At 40.1% G+C, this 15,132-nt stretch overlaps 1 non-coding gene across 1 annotated transcript; it reads right to left on the reverse strand.

Annotated features, from left to right (window-relative positions):
• Window positions 1-13,275: 13,275 nt before the first annotated feature.
• On the reverse strand, window positions 13,276-13,347 carry TRNAC-GCA. Its single transcript has one exon. It is a non-coding gene; the product is annotated as a tRNA-Cys (tRNA).
• Between the last annotated feature and the right edge of the window lie 1,785 nt (window positions 13,348-15,132).

The following is a 15,132-nucleotide window of genomic DNA, read 5'->3' on the forward strand; positions in this document are numbered from 1 at the left end:
TTTTCTCCCTTCCTTCCTTCTTTCCATCTATCTATCCATCCTATTTGATGATTCATTTTCAGACAGGTTAGGTTTGAGTTTCCTCTGACGCATTTAAATAGAGATGACAAATATCTATAAAACAGCTACTACTGCCCTTTGGTGAGGGCGTGTCAAACAGTGTGGTGAGGTCCAAGCTTCTTGAAAGTTTACTCTTGACCAGGCCACATTATCCCCACTTCTTAGAAAAAGGGACAGAAACTTACAGAGGGTAGATAGTTTGCTTCAGTCACACAATCAGGAAGGTGGCAAGCCCAGGTACTTTTTAAAGAAGGATTTTTGTGACATTTTATCCTGCGTGCGTGCTAAGTTGCTTCTGTTGTGTCCGACTCTTTACGACCCTATGGACCAGTCTCCCAGGCTCCTCTGTCCATAGGATTCTCCAGGCAAGAATCTTGGAATGGGTTACCCTGCCCTCCTCCAGGGGATCTTCCCAACCCAGGGATCGAACCCACGTCTCTCACTTCTCCTGCATTGGCAAGCAGGTTCTTTACCACTAGCGCCAACTGGGAATTTTATTGCTGAAGGCTTCAAGCATACACAAAATAGAAAAATAATATAATGTGTAGTGTTACCCGCCTTGAACAATTATCAGGTTATCTTGTTTTATCTACACCTGCCATTACAGTATTTTGGTAGCAAATACCACTTCATATGTAAATATTTCAATGTGTCTCTAAAAGATAAGTGTTTATAAACTAACTCCAATCCATTATCATATCTCCCCAGATTAACAATAATTCCTTATCAACAAATGTCCAGTGAATGAATTTCCCATTATCTCATACTTAAAAATTTTGTTAAAATCGGGGTCTAATAGGGTCTACATGTTGCAATAAATTGATATGTCTCTTGTCTGTTTTAATCCATGGTTTTTCATCTCTTTTTCTCTTACAAATTGTTGAAGAAACACACAAAAATTCACTTCTCTAGTTTTCTTCCTTTTTTCTCCTCACAGGGAACTACTTTCAAGGATTTACTCTTTTGCTTCTAAGAACTTTTAATCATATAGAGACATACATACATAAAAAGTACATATAGCTCATGTGTATTTATGTGTTCATTGTTGCTCTCTATATGTTGGAGAATAAAGATCCACCTAATTGCCATATGGTAATTCCATGGCAGGGATTGCTATATTACAATGTATCCCAGTGATATGCATTTAGATTTTATTTGTTCCTCTGACCTTGACTTTGGAGCATAGTTGGAAAGGCAGGCTCAAGATCTTTCTGTTCCGTTGTCATGGACACAATAGAAATAATAGCCATTAGTATTTGTCAAGTGCTTTATTCTTTACTCAGTATTTTCATCCTTCATTTCTGATAGAACTTTGTGACTTAGGAGTTAAAAAAATATTTCTCTTAGTCATTAGAGAGTAGGCTTGGTATAGGAATGAAAATTCTATCTTGGATTTATCATTGTTCCAATTTATTTTAAAGCATTTATCTACCCAACCTGCAATGGTATCAGTAGTTCGTGGGTGGGACCCTCCTGTGGGAAAGATGTACTGCCATCCAAGGGCACAGAGGGTAGGTAAGGATCAGGCAGTGAGACATAAAAGCTAGCCACACAGGGCAAGGCAAAGGCTGGTCATATGTGGCAAGAGCCAAGGAAGGAGATGGTTTACTCTTGGGGAGCTTAAAGACACACAGGTATAATCAGTTCAGGAGCCAAACCTGGGAAAACTGAGACCCTGCCTCTCTTAAACTCTTACTGTAGGGCTGCATTTTACCCCCACCCCCACAACCAGGGACTCAGAAGCCGTTCCCATGATCCAGCGTGATCCACCAGATGGTACCTGCAATGTGCAAGGAAGAACAAGGGTTAGTCTAAAGTACTAACAATCCTAAAGGGTATCACACCAATATAATGTATTAAAGTGAGCCATGTGAGATTGCCAGCATGTCTACTTTTGACCTACAAAAATATCAAGTTTGTTGTTGTTCAGATACTCAGTCATGTCTGACTCTTTGCGACCCCATGCTCTGTAGCACCCCAGGCTTCCCTGTCCTGCACCATCTCCTGGAGTTTGCTCAAATTGATATCCATTGAGTCAGTGATGCCATCCAACCATCTCATTCTACTTTGTCCCCTTCTCCTCCTGCCTTCAATCTTTCCCAGCATCCGGATCTTTTCCAACAAGTCTGTTCTTCGTATATATATATATATGTATATATATACATATATATATATATATATGGATGTATACACACAGCGGGATGTTTGTTATTCAGCCTTAAAAAGAAAGGAAATGCTGACACATACTACAATATGGTTGAACCGTGAGGACATTATGCTGAGTGAAAGGACGACTCTTCTATGATTCCACTTATGTGAGATTCTTAGAGTAATCAAATTCACAGAGACAGAAGGTAGAATGGTAGTTGCCATGGGAGAGGGGATGGGGAGTTACTGTTTAAGGGCTCACCACTGACTCGATGGACGTGAGTCTGAGTGAACTCCGGGAGTTTGTGATGGACAGGGAGGCCTGGCATGCTGCAATTCATAGGGTTGCAAAGAGTCGGGCACAACTGAGCGATTAAACTGAACTGAGTCTTAATTTTACAAGATGAAGAGTTATGGAGATGGACAGGGGTAATGGCTGCACAATATTTTAAATGTATTTAACACCACTGAACTATATGCTTATATCATTAAGATGGTAACTTTTGTTCCTTGTATTTTACAATAAAAATTGGAAAATGCCCCAGATTTCATATTTAGTATATTTCTAAGTACAAGGAATTAGTTAAACTATGGCCTGGCCTTTTTTTCCCTAGGTATAAATAGACTAGCTATTTTACCTAATAAATAGAGTGAATTTAAGGAATGGAAAAGACTGAGTTGTCACATTTATTCTCTGGAGTTAATAATTCTGAAGTGCTAGATATGCTTACAAATAGTTGGTACTTAAGTAGTTTATTCTTTCTGTAACTATGAAGGAAACACTGAAGGAAAACCAGCTTAGCTGTTGTCTGCAAAACGGGAATAACACCTACCTTGTGGTATAAGAATACGTGCTGCCGGAGTCAGACAACAGTAACATCATGAATATATCAGTAATGGAAAAATAGTTTAAATCTGAATTGCTCATTAAAGAGACTCTGCCATAAAGGAAATTATTAAATCAAACTCTCTGGGCAGATGATGATAACAGCATTTAAAAAGCCCTTTGAATAGACAACATTCTTGAAATATGATAAAAAACATGCTAAGTGTATTCTTCATAGACTTCTAGAGACATGATTAAAAGTGTTTCAGTTCAGTCAGTCAGTTCAGTTGCTCAGTCGTGTCCGACTCTTTGCGACCCCATGGACTGCAGCACGCCAGGCCTCCCTGTCCCTCACCAGCTCCTGGAGTTCACTCAGACTCACGTCCATTGAGTTGGTGATGCCTCAGACATCTCATGACAGACATCTCATCCTCTGTCGTCCCCTTCTCCTCCTGCCCCCAATCCCTCCCAGAATCAGGGTCTTTTCCAATGAGTCAGCTCTTCACATCAGGTGGCCAAAGTATTGGAGTTACAGCTTCAGCATCAGTCCTTCGAATGAACACCCAGGACTGATCTCCTTTAGGATGGACTGGTTGGATCTCCTTGCAGTCCAAGGGACTCTCAAGAGTCTTCTCCAACACCACAGTTCAAAAGCATCAATTCTTCGGTGCTCAGCTTTCTTCACAGTCCAACTCTCACATCCATACAGGACCACTGGAAAAACCATAGCCTTGACTAGACGGACCTTTGTTGGCAAAGTAATATCTCAGCTTTTCAATATGCTATCTAGGTTGGTCATAACTTTCCTTCCAAGGAGTAAGCGTCTTTTAATTTCATGGCTGCAGTCACCATCTGCAGTGATTTTGGAGCCCAGAAAAAATAAAGTCTGACACTGTTTCCACTGTTTCCCCATCTATTTCCCATGAAGTGATGGGACCGAATGCCATGATCTTCGTTTTCTGAATGTTGAGCTTCAAGCCAAGATTTTCACTCTCCTCTTGCACTTTCATCAAGAGGCTTTTTAGTTCCTCTTCACTTTCTGCCATAAAGGTGGTGTCATCTGCATATCTGAGGTTATTGACATTTCTCCCGGCAATCTTGATTCCAGCTTGTGCTTCTTCCAGCCCAGCGTTTCTCATGATGTACTCTGCATAGAAGTTAAATAAGCAGGGTGACAATATACAGCCTTGACGTACTCCTTTTCCTATTTGGAACCAGTCTGTTGTTCCATGTCCAGTTCTAACTGTTGCTTCCTGGCCTGCATATAGGTTTCTCAAGAGGCAGGTCAGGTGGTCTGGTATTCCCATCTCTTTCAGAATTTTCTACAGTTTATTGTGATCCACACAGTCAAAGGTTTTGGCATAGTCAGTAAAGCAGAAATAGATGTTTTTCTGGAATGCTGTTGCTCAGGCGATATTAATGTTGCAGACTGAAATTGCACAAGAGGTAAGAGGTCAAAATGGACTGTTTTTGTGTTGCAGAACACATTTATGTCTTAATGAAGTCTCAGAGGTCATATCAGAAAATCTACCAGCCTGTGGTGCCTTTTTGTGTTCTTTCGGGCTCTGAGTTTCTGGGCCGTTTTTCTCCTCTGATCGACCCATCCAATCTCTGTCTTCTGTGTATGGATTAGAGTCATTTCTCTGCCTCTGTCTCTTTCTATTTCAAGCTATTGTCTACACTAAAGTCAGAATGACTTTAAATAATATAGTTCTGATTATTACTTCTGATAATGTGGTTCGTCAATACCCACACAGCACACCTAAAGCCTTTACCTCTGAATCAGACCTCTGCTCTTGCAGTAGGGAGAGGGGGTGAAACAGCCTGGTCTGCAGAGCCAGACTGCCTGTGTTACACGTGTGAAGAGCTCATGCCTAGCATGAGGGAAAGATGTGTATGATTTAGCTGTCACAAGGGTCTGATTCTGGCCTATTTCCAGCCTCATTTCCATACGTGACCCCCTCCACATAATCCATTGTCACCTTTATACCTCCTAGACATTTATTATTTCACTTAACCTTCGTGACAACCCTTGGGACTAGATCTTAAAAATTAACTTCTTTTTACAGTGAGTTCTGAGGTTCATACTACATGGGAATCAGTTGGGACATTTTACACTTGATCTTAGCCAAAAGGCCAAGAAGCGATGGGAATGCTTTAAAAATTGCTGATGTTTGGACTAGACCCTGAAGCTAGAGATTCCAGTATAATTAGGTTGGAGGGGGGCCCAAGCATTGCTTTTTATTTTTCAAGCTTCTGTGTTGAGCCTAACGTGCAGACAGTGGTGCTGACAACTGAGTTTGGAAATTTGTCTGAACTTCTCATATAGATGTAAACTGGTGGTGGTTCTAGATGATTTGTCCAGACTTGTCAGAGATCATATTCCAACAGTGGCTCCAGGATGGATGCAGAGCCTGCGCTCCTCTCTCCGCTGGGCTGCTGATTGTTCTGCCCTTGTGCTGCCTATGTCAGGTACGGCCGCTTCCACTCCATGGAAACCCCATTCCCTCACTTCTTTGCCTAATGAACTATTTTCAAATCCCAGATCATGAGTTTCTGGCATCTCAGGTTGCAATCGTCATCCCTGGTTTTCTGCTCTCCACTTCTGGGCCCGCATCACATTGTCCTGTGATTTGTTTGCTAGTTTGACCCTCCTCTGAGACTGTGAGCTCTTTGAAGACAGGCCTGTCTCGCTTTTTGTGGTCCAGCGCTGTGACTGGCATAGAGTGGATGTTAAGGGCTTCTCCGGTAGCTCAGATGGTAAAGCGTCTGCCTGCAATGCAGAAGATCTGGGTTCGATCCCTGGGTTGGGAAGATCCCCTGGAGAAGGAAATGGCAACCCACTCCAGCACTCTTGCCTGGAAAATTCTGTGGGTGGAGGAGCCTGGTAGGCTACAGTCCATGGGATCGCAAAGAGTCAGAGCAACTTCACTTCAAGGAGCATTGAGTGATGGAATGAGGGGCTTTAAGTCAGGCTCTTCCCATAGAGAAACTGGATACCTGGATAACTTTTTCCTCTAAGTGATTAATTTTTCTCTGTAACTGGCTCTGTTCTCATCTTCTCACTGTATGGAACTTTTTGGAGGAGGAAAACTAAAGGCTTGCTTTGGATAGCATCAGATACGTTCTCTCCACTTTAGTATTTTGTAGGTCAAATCCTTTGATGGGCTCTTAGGAAATAAGTCTGAGTCTGCACTTTTTCCTTTGGGTCTGAGGGAGGAGGACTACAAATGAAGTTTCTTACCATGTCATTTAAGAAAAAGTCTGACCATCTTTCTTTCCTGAGAATTCCAGGGTCTCAGAGAGGACAATTGAACCTGTAAAAGAAAGGCAGTGATTGGGAGCAGGGAGTGGATTTTTATCCTTGAGAACTGAGGACTGTGTTGGGGCTTTGGTGTGTTCTCCCTGGGGTTCTTACTCTCTGACTTCTGCTAAGCAATGCCCTGGGGGCCTCCCAACTCTAGAAGGGTTGCTGACTTAAGGGCCTCGATGAAGGGGGATCCTTGCAAAGTTAAGATGCCAACTCTATTTAATCCAGTTAAAATACTCCATATATCTGAAATCAAATTTCTCCAAATCAATGGAACATTTTTCTCTTAATTACAAGATTTATTGTTGTTATTTTTTCAAGGAAGAGTTGAAACAGAGACATGCAATAATAATGATTGCTGACGATATGTATCTCTGGAAGAGAAATTACATTGTGTTCAAGTTTTTATCAAGAAAAGTTGATTCTTTTTTTCATGTATGTAAAACCATTAAGGATTATAGTTTTGACATGGTAAAGAATATTTTCCTACTGTGTTAAATATTCACTTTATAAAATTACCATAGACTATTGAATAAACATTAATGGGGTGTTAGAATGGTTATTCTCTCAAATCCTCAGGGTATGTTTGTGGAAAGCTGATTATTCTGTCTTAATAATTTTCAATTCTTCTAATGAAACAAGGTTGTTGAGAAAGAGTGGCTTGAGACTCTTTTAAATAAATGAATTGGTTTTCTATGAAGGTTTTAAAGGATAATTTTGTGGGGTTCAAATTTTGAAAGCTTGTTAGAGCTCTCCAGTGCCACCATGGTTTTCTTTTTTCTGTAGTAAGACACTTTGGGATTTCATAAAGCACATTGGAGAGGTTTGTAGAGTGGAGACATACAGCTTATATTGATGTGTCTCTACAGGTGAAATTAAATATCTCTAGTAGTTGAGTGTGTGTGCATGCTAAGATGCTTCAGTCATGTCTGACTCTGCGACTGGAGCCCACCAGGCTCCTCTGTTCATAGGGATTTTCCAGGCAAGAATACTGGAGTGGGTTGCCATGCCCTCCTCTAGGGGATCCTTCCCAACCCAGGGATTGAACCCACATCTGTTATGTCTCCTGCATTGGCAGGCAGATTCTTTACCATCTGAGCCACCAGGGAAGCCCCCTAGTAGGTGGAGAATAGGCCAAATTTTGTGTACCTTGCCTCCTTCCGCATGGGCCCATTTCCAGCTGTGAGATGTAGGCTTGGGTGGACACATTTGGTCTGAAAATTTCTCCATGACCTATTTTGTATTGATTTTTATTTTATCTCTTTTAGGGGAGTTGACAGTTATTCTTTGGTGGGTAGCATTTACTCCCAAACATCTGCCTCTTGAATTCCAGTGAGTTAATGTTTTACCACTTGCAGATTGGGGCCAATTTTATTTCAATTTTACTGCTAAAGCAGAGTGGTTATACTTGAATCTCCTGAAAGACATAAGAAAAAAACTACTCAAGAAAGAGCAAATTTGGCAGATGGATTTTCCACAAGTCATAAATAGTGATCCAAAAAGTATATCTTAAACCAGAACACTGCTCCCTTCACCCTCCCAGTGACTAATGTGCTTGTCAGAAAAGAGAATTTCACAGTGAGCATCTTGGATTTCTGTCATTCATAAATTGTTGTAGTCCTTTTGGTAATCTTTGTCACACCATGCTTCTATATCTTTTTTTTTTCTTTTAAGGCCAGACACCTAATCAAATCCCCTTTTACACACTCATTACTTCTTAGATTATAGTTGTGATAGCATCTAGCATCACTTTCTAGAATTTTCTGACCTTTAATCAGCAGTGTAGTAACAATGTTTAGTGATATTTTCAATCGTAGAAAGTTTTGACTCCTGACTGTAAACTTATTGGGTGCATCCCTGCCCTGTTTATCTTTGATTTCCCTATATTTCAAAGTTTCTGAAATCGTTTAGGTGCTTCACAGGTGGTTGTTGAATACAGCAGATCTTATTGCACAGCTGATGTTGTAGGGGAAAAAATTAATGATTTTAAAAAGAGAAAAGTAGAACTGAAGTAGAAATGTGAATATGGGGATTTTCTTTTGTCTGCAGCATGATAGAATCTGTGATAGAAAATGTGAGGCACTTTATATGAGGTTGCGTGCTCCTTCTTCCAACAGAACATCTCTTAAATTCTCTGATAAAGAAGAGAATTATTGCATAAAATCAACCAGAGATTGACCTGTTCATCCCCACACTGTCTTCCTGTGAAAGGCAGGCATATGACAAATTGTCACTGCTTCAGATTCAGCATGTTTCAAATTATGTTCCTGAAACAGAAAGAGCCCAAGAATGTGGCAGGGGCCCCAGAGGTGTGTGTGTTCCCTTGTGAGGTACTCACCTGTGTAATCAGGGGATTGTGGGAACTACAGCAGAGGTAGAATCCCTTATTCTTCAGTGGTTTAAAAACAATGTGACTTTTACCAGTCAGAATGGCTATCATCAAAAAATTCACAAACAATAAATGCTATAGAGGATGTGGAGAGAAGGGAGCCTTCTTACATGGTTGATGGGAATGTAAATTGGTACAGCCACTGTGGAGAACAGTATGGAGGTTCCTTAAAAAACTAAAAATCAAGCTACCATATGACCCTGTAATCCCACTTCTGGGCATATATTTGGAGAAAAACATGATCCGAAAGGATACATGCACCCCAATTGTTCATTGCAGCTCTATTTACAATAGCCAAGACATGGAAGCAACCTAAATGTCCATCAACAGAGGAATGGATAAAGAAGATGTGGTACATATATACAGTGGAATATTACTCAGCCATAAAAAGGAACAAAATAACACCACTTGCAGCAACATGGATGGACCTAGAGATCGTCATACTGAGTGAAGTATGTCAGGCAGAGAAGGAAAAATATCGTATGACATTCCTTATATGGGGAATCTAAAAAGAAATGATACAAATGAATTTATTTACAAGACAGAAAGAGACTCACAGACTTATTAGAGAATGAACTTATAGTTGCCAGGGGGAAGGATGGGGGGAAAGGATAGTTAGGAAGTTTGGGATGGACATGTACACACTGATATTTTAAAATGGATAACCAATGAGGACCTACTGTTTAGCACATACAACTCTGCCCAATGTTATCTGGCAGCCTGGATGGCAGGGGAATTTGGGGGAGAATGGATACACGTATATGTATGGCTGAGTCTCTTTGCTGCTCACCTGAAACTGTCACAACATTGTTAATCAGCTAACCCCAATACAGAATAAAAAATTAAAATAAAATAAGAATAATGTGACTTCATTGTTTTGTAAAAATTATGGAAACTCATTGAATTAAAAAGTCAGATAATAAGAAAAATAGAAAGAGGAAAGCTAATAAATCATTAAAAAAATCTCACCACCTAGAGATAACCAACTTTCATTAATATCTGATGGACATCATAGGTGCAAACACATGGACAAAATAGCTTGGGAAAATGGGGTAATAGTATATTTGCTTTTTATTTGAAAAACTATGACATTTCAGTTTGCTTAAATTTAACTGAAAAAAAGTGAAATAAAACGCAAGGGACTTGTTGGATTTCAGAAAAATGTCTCTGTGCCATCGGCGATGGATTCTGATAGCCGTGTCACATCTTGCAATACCTTGTCCAAAGTGGTAGCATTACATATATTTGTTAAATGGGTGTATGAATAAGTTTCTGTATTATTTGTTTTCAAGAACTGATTTTTCTCAAACTGAGGTAATAACTCAGCCTCGCTTTCATGGCTTTGAACTCAAAGTCAATTTTGTGTGTGTTCGTGGATTATTAATTCTTTGGCAAACATTTACTGAGACATTATTTCTCAGGCATCACACATACTAAGGACTGGAATACATGTCAGTAGGTCAACTCTGCCCCCTGTGACCTGCTCTAGGCCTAAAATCTCCTACTTAGACATACCTCTGCCCCTTTCCTGCCTTATCTGTGGTTGCCCAGCTCCTTGCTCTGGGACCCCAGCCATGCTTAGCTTCTGTTTTTCTCCTTAAATACTCCTCCTTGACTTGAGGCCTTCAAGTGAAGTCATGGTAGTAAACTTTGTTGTAGAAGGTAAAATTATAATTAAACCTGTGGATAAGGCATTTAGAAATCAAATTTAGATAACTAGCCATAGAGACAACATGGATACCCAGATAAAAGGCAAAAGTAGAGGTTAAAGATAATTATTTTTTTCATGTAGGAATCTTAAGAAAAAAATTTCCTTTTTATGTCAAGTGGATTCTTGCTAGTAATTATTTAGAGGATTATAGCATTATTCTGTTAAAAAACTGGCAAAATGGAGCAGTTGGAGTCCAGACAGGTAAGTGGAAAGTGAAAGTCACTCAGTTGTGTCCACCTCTTTGCAACCCCATGGACTATACACAGTCCGTGTAATTCTCCAGTCCAGAATACTGGAGTGGGTAGCTCTTCCCTTCTCCAGGGGATCTTCCCCAACCCAGGAATCGAACTCAGGTCTCTAGGATTGCAGGTGGATTCTTTACCAGCTGAGCCACCAGGGAAGCCCAAGAATACTGGAGTGGGTAAATAGAAAACTTCTGTATAAAGGAACATCACCCAGGAAAGTGATAGCCTGTAGTGCATGCTTATAGTTCATTAGTTGTAATTAGTGGACTGTTAAACCATACTTTACTCTTCTTCTGTAGACTTAGAGAGTTAAGTTTCATGGATGTATTAAATTGCTCCCCAGTATTTTCTGCCACTAACATTCTTTTAGGAAATACAGCTTCTTATCCTGGCTCCAAAAATAACTAGGGTAACTGGAACACGATATATAGATTTCTGGGTCCCACATTCAGAGTTTTGTTTCAGAAGGTCTAAAATAGAGCTTAAGAATTTTTAAAAGCTCCTGACTAGGGTGGGGTTTTAACACTTACTAGAGGATAGGAGACAAGGTCTCAGGCCCATGAAAAATAAAGCAGTCAGTAAAATGCTGGGAGCCATGAGAAATTCCATTCAGTTGTATGGGGAAGTGGCAAGAAAAGTGGGCCTCTGTTTGGGGTGGTAGAAGGGAAAAGAAGCATCTGTGAGAAAATGGACACTTCCCAGAGCCTTAGGATACTCATAGAAAAGGATGTCACCATCAATAGGCTTCTTATTTAAAAAATAAAAATCTCACACAGGAAAGCACCATGAAGGAGAATTATCACACTGGAGAATTCACACCACGAGAACTAGAGAGGATAGCACAATCAGATATCTAAAAAGGTAGAGGAAGAGCTAGAAACCTCAGAGGAAAAATTAGAACAGTATGATAAATGAATAGAATTAAAAAAGAACCAAGTAGAGGATAGAAAATAACATAAAGCCATGGCAGGGGGAAAAGTTTCTCAAATGATGAGTCTAAATGTAGGTTAGACACAGCTGAAAAGAGACTTACTTAGTTGGATAAAGAGCTGAGGAAATTACCCAGGATGTAGCACAGAGAGATAAAGAGAAGTATGAAAGAGAAACCATAAGACATGAAGCAGAGATGGAAGGTACATGTTGAATCTCTAGCAGAAAAAATTTAAAAAATGTACACAAGCAGACATCAACATAGTGAAATGGCAGAAATATCAAAACAGCAGTCATAAAAGCTACTAGAAATAAAATATGGATTATCTACAAGGAATGGACAGTAAACTAACAGTAAGGTTCTTGTCAGCAATAAGATGCCAGGAGACAACAGAATGACAGCCATCCATCATTCCTAATGATGAAAACAGAGCCCAACCTAGAATTTTATATTCAAATTACTATTCAAGAGAGATGATGAAATAAAGGTACCCATAGGCATACAAAGACTGAGCGAGTTTGCTGCTCATAAACTCTTCTGAAGCAAATGCATGACATATACAGTGGTGAGGCACAGTGCCGATGGAAAGAGAAGGATGTAAGGAGCAGTAGACGGGGACGTGATAAGGATGTTGGCAAATCTAAACATGAGTTGACTTAGAAAAGACCAATTTTGGGGGATTTTAAAATAAGAGTAATCTAATAGCAGATATTAGCAACAAATAAGAAGAACGGGCTTGGGCGTTTGCAGTTAAAACATCCTACCTTTGTATTAAATGTGAACAGGGTTGTTACTTACTAACTCTAAATCTGTTGAATTAAATGTTTATTAAAAAATTTAGAGTGCCTACTAAAAGAATAAAAATAGAGAGCATGACTTCTAAACCAGTATATGGGAAGAAGAAGGAATAAAATGCAAAACCGTATTCTGATACAAAAAAAAACCAAACAAACCCCAAACCCATGGTAAATAAAAAACACAAAATAAGAGAGTGGTGTAGATTAATTATGTTAGTATTCACAACAAATGTAAATAGATTAAAATCAGAGACTCAAAAGGACATAAAGTTAAAAAAAAAAAAGATGTGGTTTAAAAGAAATACATAAAAAATACGACTGTGGCAGTGAAAATGAAATGTGTCTTCTTGTATCAGTGTGGACAAATCTAAAATGTTGAGTAAAAAATCCCAGTTACAGAATAGGTACAGTAATGTATCATTTGTGCCACTGAGAAGACAGTGGCACCCCACTCCAGTACTCTTGCCTGGAAAGTCCCATGGGCAGAGGAGCCTGGTAGGCTGCGACTTCACTTTAACTTTCACTTTTCACTTTCCTGCATTAGAGAAGGAAATGGCAACCCACTCCAGTGTTCTTGCCTGGAGAATCCCAGGGACGGGGGAGCCTGGTGGGCTGCCATCTATGGGGTCGCACAGAGTCAGACACCACTGGAGGGACTTAGCAGCAGTGTATATTTTAAAACAGAAAACAACACAGTGTGTTGTTTATAAAGAGTGAGAGTGAAAGTGAAAGTGAAGTCGCTCAGTTGTGTCCGACTCTATGCGACCCCATAGACTGAAGCCTACCAGGCTCCTCTGTCCATGGGATTTTCCAGGCAAGAGTACTGGAGTGGGCTGCCATTTCCTTCTCCAGAGGATCTTCCCAACCCAGGGATCGAACCTGGGTCTCCTGCATTGCAGACAGATGCTTTACCATCTGAGCCACCAGGGAAGACAGGCATTATATACCAAAACTCTAGAAATGCACATGGGAAGGGAACATATTATCTTTAAGAGACTAGTTATCTTTGCATTATGAGACTGGGAGGAGTGCAAAACATAGCTGAAATGTATCTGTAGTGACTTTTTAATGTAAAAAGATACAGATAAAATCTGGAAAAATGACAAAAATGCATAAATGCTGTATGCTGGATACTTGTTATTTAGATATATTGCATTTCTCTGTGTTTGAAATTTATAGGAATATTTCCAAGCTCTGGAGTGATTCTTTGTGCTGCTAGATTTGGGAATGAATACAGCAGATGAACCTCTTCTAGTTCAAATCTTGTTCAAATCCATATTTTATTTGAAAAGTGCCCTGTTAGCACTCCTGTAGACTCAAATCTCTTTGTGTTCCTGGAGAAGTTAATAAGGATTGGGCCACAAAACTGCTGAAGACTTAAAGGGAGCAGTTTAATCTTGGGCTGTCATGTTGAATTGGTGGCTTCTGTTCGAGCCATCTGTTCCAGTCATAGCTCACCGCATCCCCATCCTGCATGCTTGGCAGGGTCTCGTTCTCATCATTATCCTTCAAAGAACTCTAGACTAGAATTTAAAAAAATTTCAAATCAGATGTGAGAGAAAAATTGTAGAGGGGGTGTGGCAATGAAGGGCTTTAGATGACATGTTTTCACCCCTGGCATTTTTCATGGGGAATAAAAGGGGTGTAAAAGTGTAATTAGATGATAACTTCAAAGTTTCGCCCAATAGAGCTTTGTGGGCAACTCCCCCCGCCTCAAGCTGAATTATCTGCATTTCTTGCCAATGTGTTCTTTTCAGCCACTCTTAATATTCCATCCAGAATTAGAGATGGAGGACATAATTGGGTCAACTCATCTTTGCTTTGCCAGTGCAGGTGTTTTCCAACAACATGTTTTCCATGGTGGTGCCCAGTTTTTAATAATGAGGCTGTGCACTGTGCAATTATTTTGATAGTAGAGAGAAGATGATAAGCGGTGCCTGTTTCATACTATGAGGGCCCTTTCATCACAGCTGTTATGCACAGCGTCTTTGGGGAAACTGATGGATTTCCACATCTGCACTGAAGACTTGAGAAACTCCCCTGCAAATCAGGAGTGAGACAGATCTGGATGTTTCCGGGGAATAAGCAAAGCTTTGGGTTGCCTTGTTTGTGAAGGCTTAGCTCTAGCCAGATGTGGTGCTGCCATAGGAAGGAGTATATCCATAGAATTTTCAGGGAAGTCTTGATTAGACAGAGTTTATCTTGTAATTGTCATAATAGTCAACTGATAATGGTCATTGTAAGTAAAATTCCTTCTGAAACAGAACCAGCCCTCTGCAGTTGTAGGTTATGTGCCTCTTAGTGTCTATACTTATTCTTGCTTAGTCGCTCAGTCATGTCCGACTCTTTGAAACCCCATGGACTGTAGCCTGCCAGGCTCCTCTGTCCATGGGGATTCTCCAGGCAAGAATATTGGAATGGGTAGCCTATCCTTTCTCCAGAGGATCTTTCCAACCCAGGAATCAAACGGGGGTCTCCTACATTGCAGGCGGATTCTTTACCAGCTGATCTACCATACTTATTCTTACTGTGGCATATATAATTTTGTATTGTAATGACCTGTAATTACAGGTAATGCCTTTCCAACTGTATTGAGCCTCTTGAGAACAGAGATGATGTCTTCTTTGCTCTTATTTCCCCAGAATGTTAACGTGGTACTTGGTACATTTTTGAGGGATTCCCTGGTGGCTCAGCAGTAAAGAATCCACTTGCAAT

The sequence above is a fragment of the Bubalus bubalis genome, chromosome 23 (assembly GCF_019923935.1).
Source record: "Bubalus bubalis isolate 160015118507 breed Murrah chromosome 23, NDDB_SH_1, whole genome shotgun sequence".
Classification (NCBI taxonomy): domain Eukaryota; kingdom Metazoa; phylum Chordata; class Mammalia; order Artiodactyla; family Bovidae; genus Bubalus; species Bubalus bubalis.